The 6,550-nt window shown below is 36.4% G+C and overlaps 1 pseudogene; it reads right to left on the minus strand.

Moving 5' to 3' along the window:
* Positions 1–4,199: 4,199 nt before the first annotated feature.
* LOC114535485 lies at positions 4,200–5,835 on the minus strand (annotated as a pseudogene).
* Positions 5,836–6,550: the final 715 nt, after the last annotated feature.

Genomic DNA, 6,550 nt, shown 5'->3' on the forward strand with positions numbered 1-6,550 from the left:
TTTGAAATGTTCGTACTGAATGAAATGGTTCAATTGTTTTAGGTTGAAAACTGGCCGATGCCCCCCGCCTTTCTTTGGAATCACAAACAGTGTGCTTAAAAACCCTGTGTTGTATTTTTGTGGCAGAACTGACTGTACTGCTCGTTTCTCTATCAAGTCTGACACCTCTTTGTTTATGACCTCTCGGTCCTCTGCTGACACTATCAAGGACGGGATTGTCTTTTGGACTGGCAGATCTGAAAAGCAAATTTGGTACCCCGCGACTGCCTGGAGTACCCAAGGGTCGTTTGTGACTAATTCCCAATTTTTTATGAAATATTTTAAATGACCTGCTATCGTCAGTTGCTCTACACTGATATGCTGAAGACCAAACTTTTGCCACAGAGGATTTATTTGGGAAAACCGTGTTAAATTTGTTATGTTTTGTAACATACCTGTTATTTGAACATTTTGAGCCTTCACTGTTGGCTTTGCTGTGTCTGGACTGTTGTCTGGAACTGGGGGCTTGCAAACATGCTTTTCCCGCAACCACGAGCTCGGAAGGAATACCTTCCTCAGGTTTGGTTGTTCCATCTGCCCCGTTCTTGGCCCCCATGCCATAGGCGATATCTGGAGGGGGCCCCTCTTCGAAAAAACTGATTTGCTGGTTTCTTTGTTGCAGTTGCAGCTGAAATAATCCGAGCTGTTTCATGTCGTTGTTTAATCTTGGATTCAAAAGAGTCCCCAAACAGACTCTTGCCAGCATCTGGAAATGGCTCGATGGCCAGTGAATTTAATTTTGGATTAAGTTTATCCAAAACTTGTTTGCGTCGCTGAACTGTTAACTGGTTGTTAATACTTCCCAGCAAACACAGCGCCTTTGTAACGCATGTGTAGAGGCCATTAATATTGCTCGCAGTTACAGTGACTGTCTCGGCACCTTCTTGGCTTGATTGCCATGCCGCTACGTTCTCGAAAATCATTGATAATGGCCCAACCACATCTAAAATTTGGTCTTGGAGTCTTTTAGGCTCCTTATCTATGCCTTTAGCTCCCATGACTAGTGAGCTCAAATAATTATCAAGAACTGGCGTGTATACTTCCTCGACATTTGGATGCGGGAATTCTTTAGTTATTAGCTTTCGTTCGAATGTAGACAGGGTTTTGTCAACGAATAGCACCTTGAGAAGACTAGAAAGTTCTTCTGAAGCTTCCCAGTGTCCAGGGCTATCTTCGCTCAGGTCACTAATTTCAGATAGGTTGGCTTTTTTTGCAGAAGGTTCATCTTCCTCCACATAGACCTCTTCTACGTCCTCATTCTCATCTGAACATTGTTCATTTTGTTCACTTGAGCCTTGTTTTGACCCGGCGGCTAACCGGGAAATCGAAGGACGTTTTCGAGAGCCTTGTTTTGACCCGGCGGCTAACCGGGAAGTTTGTTCCAACATGTCCTGGTTTTGAACACTATCACTGGGTTTTGTTGAGCTGTTGATTTTTTGAATCATACTCGGCAAAATAGCCGAAAGTTGATCCTGTACAGCTCTTGAAATTTGATCAATCGTTTCACTAGCCAGATTACCTGTTGATGTCTTCGGATTCGATGGGATTTCCGACATAATATCTTCTTCACAGCTTTCTGCTCTAGTAGCCATTGTGAGCAAAGAAAAAAGGTTGAGGGAAGGCCGGAGGATGTGAACAGGGGCTACCTCGTTTTGAGTTATTAATTTGTTTGTTAATTATTCTGTAAATTGCTGTTGTGAGTAAAGTTAATAAAGGGCATTTACATTGTTATATCGAGGCGAGTATTATGAAGTACAATTAGACAATTATTATGCATTATTATGGTTTGACAAAAAAATTGTATGTAAATAATGTGCTGCCCATATGTTATTTTGACATGACATGAAAGATTTGATTGATAATTTTATAGCTGAAACATACAAAAAAAAAAATTGTTGGGGCCAGCAATAAGAAGACCAGGTGGTTCACAGTTTAAGAGGCTGTCCGCGTAAGAACCGACTAGTGAAATTTTCATGGAAAATCAATTCACTTGATTTTTTGTGCATGAAACTATCATCCTATGTGATGAAATAAAAAATGTTTACTTGGGCAGAAACCCTATTTTACAGATTTTTGGAGACGACTTTCATTGGTATCGAAATCCATTCAGATTGCACTTTGAAGAACCCGAATTTACGGGTTTTGTCGGGTTTGCTAACAAATCCCACATTCGCTCAAGCAACTCCATACTTAGGTAAACGAAATACACATGTTTGCAATTTAATTTAACATCAGAATTGTTTCATTCCACAAAAAGGTAGCAATGCTAAAAATATATTTTCATTACCCACTATATAGCTTTTTCCGTGATAGCGCAATTGCATCTTAAAGAAAAAAAATTTTCTCCGATGTGGGACCTTTCCCGGAAAGTTCTTCTTTGCAGATTAAAAGTACTAATCATAAACTACAAGAAACTGAAATAAAATTTGTGGGCACTCGCATTTTTCAGCTTCAGTGATATGGTCAACATTTGGAAAATCTCGTCATGTCGCCTACGAGACTCTCACGCGACGTATTTTTGTTTAGCCGTTTTTTTATTAAAAAATGCAACATAAAACTCCACCTTTGGCATAAAACAGCCTTATTTATAGTTAATGGCCTTATATAGTTCAAACTTGGGATATATTTTACGAAAACCTTTTAGAATGGACTCATTTACATTGTTGTTTTCTGATATGCTAATTAGTTGGCGAAGCAGCCTCTGACAGACAACAATTAGCTTGCGACCATACTTTATTATACTATATGACAGCCTTAACTCTAGTAATTCCATTAAAATCCTGAAGTTAAATTAAAATATGCCAGTAAAATAACATATAACTGGGAATAACGAGAAAAAACTGTGATTTGTGAAAGATATTTATAAAGTGTGATATTAAGCATATAAATTATAGATAGATATTTATAGTGCCTTACAAATATTACAGTCAAACGTGCGGTGAATTTTTATTTTGAGTACTATTGCGACGATGTAACAACAAATTCGGTAGTCTCAGGCAAAATCCGAGTGGATTGAATGCCAGAATTGAGCAATATTGTTAGATATCCAGTTAAATTTGTTTTTATTAAGTCCATGTAACCGTAACATTGGTAATGCATATATATAAATAAATTAATAAGTTACTAAATAAAGTTACTATAGTATCCTGGGATAAACAATATAATAAAGATCTTTAGAAGCTTTAGTGGTTAGAAATATGTCGTTTAAGCATTGCTCTTTGCAAGCAGTAGTTAAAAGTACCTGCCGTTCAAGTCGAGGTTTGATTGATCTTGAACTTATTACTGAGTGCAACGATGATATCACAGCACACCTTGCAAGCTGTCATATGTCACAAGAAAACATCAGTGAGGGAGAACTAATTTTAGCGAGAGCTGGGCTTTTTAGTTTAAGCCAAGAAGAAATTAAAAAGATGAAAATTTGTCCTCGACATCGGCATTCTCTTGGAAGATTCTGGCGAGCCTCTACATTGTGCCAGTATTCAGAACACTCAGAAAAGACTAGTAGCGTTGCGAGGAGGCGTGTTATAAGCTACAAAGCTGCAATTGAGATAAACAATCTTTTTGGTCAGAATGTCTTGGCAGGATCACGTAAGTATAGTACAAGTTTTTGGCTATCTAAGACAGTCCAACTCTGGTAATATATGTGCACGCACACACGCACGCACTCGTTGTATTTATAAATTTACAAAATGTAAGAACGTTTGTGCTTTAATACGTACACATATTACAAGATTTAAGCTACCGATGACTTTATTAAAGGAAAATCTATTATATAATATATAATATGTTGCTCGACTTTTGGAAAGTGTAAAAAATCACTCGCCTGCGGCTTTGCTAAAGCCTCGCAATATCCCTCGTACATGGTCACGCAATCCAGCACGGAAAACAATTCAATAGTCCTTTTAATAATGCCTATACCACTTATCCTATATTTATATAAAATTGGTTACCCTTAACGTTACTATGGTCATTATTTCTGAAATAAAAAATTAAAACTATTTTTTTTTTTACTGAATTGTTTAACATTTCGTCAAGCAATTATAATAGCGTTGTATTATGCAAAATATCTTCAAATGTACAGTTCTTGAAATTGTTTTCAAAAGCCATGCCCCATTCCTTGGGTAATAAACAGGTCAAGTTATATAATATCCATATCACATTCAGCTATCAACAGTGGCTGAAATATTAATGTTTGTTTTAAGGTACACAAAAGCATCTGAGCACTCTCTTGGCTCTACTAATTCCGGAAATGGAATAATTTCTAGACAGGCTGCTCTAAATTCCTCAGATAAGAAATCCTTGTCTGCCTGAGGTACTTGTGACTGTTCTGCAACCTCTTGCAACTGTTCTTCTGTAACCTGGTAGCCTATATATAGCACATATTTATTGAAGTATGGGACAATATTATAGGACGAATAAACATTATTCATTGAGAAATAAATAAGTGGCCTACCCTCCTTGTGCAGCTCATTCAATCAGGGTTGTCCATGCACTATAAACTCTGGGCATGAAAGGGTCACTGGCAATTGCCTTTATAAAAAAGTGTATTCAAAACGAACCACAATCCTCCAATTCGTATTGGCCAGGAAATTGATAGATGTGGTTAGGCATGCTAGCTGGTAGATTGGTATCCTTTTGCTGCCTTATCCTATGACTGTTCCAAACAGTGTCTTTAAATTTATCAAGTTCATGTTGCATTATTGGAATGAAGAGGAACAAGAGCAACATCAGCAGATCAATATATTCTGAATATTTGCTAATCCTGTATAGAGAAATGTAGCAAATTGTTCGACATACACATTAATATACCTGTCAGTCTTTGAAGTATTTTTCTAGTCTCTCATGTAATTCCCTCCACCATCTTTCGATCTGAAAAAATTAAATCAAATTGTAATTAAACATGTAATTCATACATATTTGCATGCAATGCACCCTGATGTGCCTTATTCTAGCATTTAATTGTATTTTATTCTAATGGTACCCTGAATGGTCTCCTAATAGCAGCCTCCCTAATAGTGAGAAAAATATGATAATGATTTTAGTTACCTGATTTGATGTACATGGGCCATATATGACAGTCTCAGAATAGTCAGGTGTACCAAGTTACTGATGTAAATAGACATGCATTATTGCCATTGTCCCAGTTTCTGTTCCCTTGTCTATTCTTAAGTACCGAGGCAAAAGCCTACTTTCAAAAAGGTACTCCAAATACCAATAGCCAATTCGTTGAGGGTCGGAGTTGCTAACCCAAATTTTAAGCCATAAAATTTTCCTACTAGCTGTATCTATACACCCATAAATTGCAAGAGGAAATGTACTATTTTGGTAGCCCATCAACTTGTCATGCCCGTCAAGCGAAAGAACGAAATTGGGGCCTTTTGTGGTGTATTTTCCTTTTTTCTTTTGTTTAGTGTTCCCAATGCCTCCTATGGCTTGTAAGCCTTCTGGGTCCACATCTTGCATAATGGCATAAACTAAGTCTCTTGGAACTTTCAGCTCATGAGTTTGCCTCAGCGTCTTTTGCATGGCCCTGTATCCAAGTAACTTTCCTGGTCCGTCTACTTCTTTTTTGACAGCAGCCCTGACTTGCTCAATTGTAACCTCATTGTCAGTATAATGTATCTCAAAATATCGCATTCGGCGGTCAAACGACCATAAACTCCAAGCATAATGCGAGAAATCTCTTTTTACAAAATCCAAAATTTCTGTTCTCCTAAGGTCTTCCCTAACATGCTTTTGTAAATTGGCCTTTAGAGCATCATCTTCTTTCCAATCTGCATTGCGCAAATACGCCATATTGAAAACTCACCGCAATGCATTATGGTTTATTGTAATAATGATAGGCTGGGAAAATTTTTAATTTACTTTTATTTTAAATTCGTTTATATTTAAAAAGAATTTCATTTTCATTCTACTTCACCCCATTAAAATAATTTTTTTTTATTTTCATTCTTATAATAATTAAATTCAAAATAATTTTAACTTTCGTTACTACTTTTTGTTATTTTAATTGAGAAATTTTGAATGAAAACGATAGGCCACCATACTCTATCTATTGCCAGACGATTTCACTCATCAAGGAAGAGTACTGGGGCTTAATGGGTTAAAAAAAAGGCTAAAATGTAATTGAATAACTATACATTGATGGCTATTGATTAATGTTGGTAATTAAAAAAAAATTACATGTATTTCACCTTTTTTTAGCTCTTGGTACTTTTTCTCAATATTTTTATTGCTTTCATTTGCTGTTAGCTTCCTCTTTCGAGACTTGCGGTGCGCTTCTTGATCTTCATGTGACTTTTAACTATTTTCATTTTTGGATGACTCATTTTCAAAACCACTAATTGTGTGACTGGTGTATGTTTGGCAAATGTAACAACTCATGGAACAACATCCACTGTCAATAGAAAAAACCCATATTTATACATGTTTCTTACAGAAAAATATTTATTTTTAGTAGCTGTATTTAAATTTAGCTGTATTTTAAATTCACTGTATTTAAATTGCATGT

Source organism: Dendronephthya gigantea, unplaced genomic scaffold (genome assembly GCF_004324835.1).
Source record: "Dendronephthya gigantea isolate DGI-Jeju-01 unplaced genomic scaffold, DenGig_1.0 000119F, whole genome shotgun sequence".
Lineage (NCBI taxonomy): Eukaryota > Metazoa > Cnidaria > Anthozoa > Malacalcyonacea > Nephtheidae > Dendronephthya > Dendronephthya gigantea.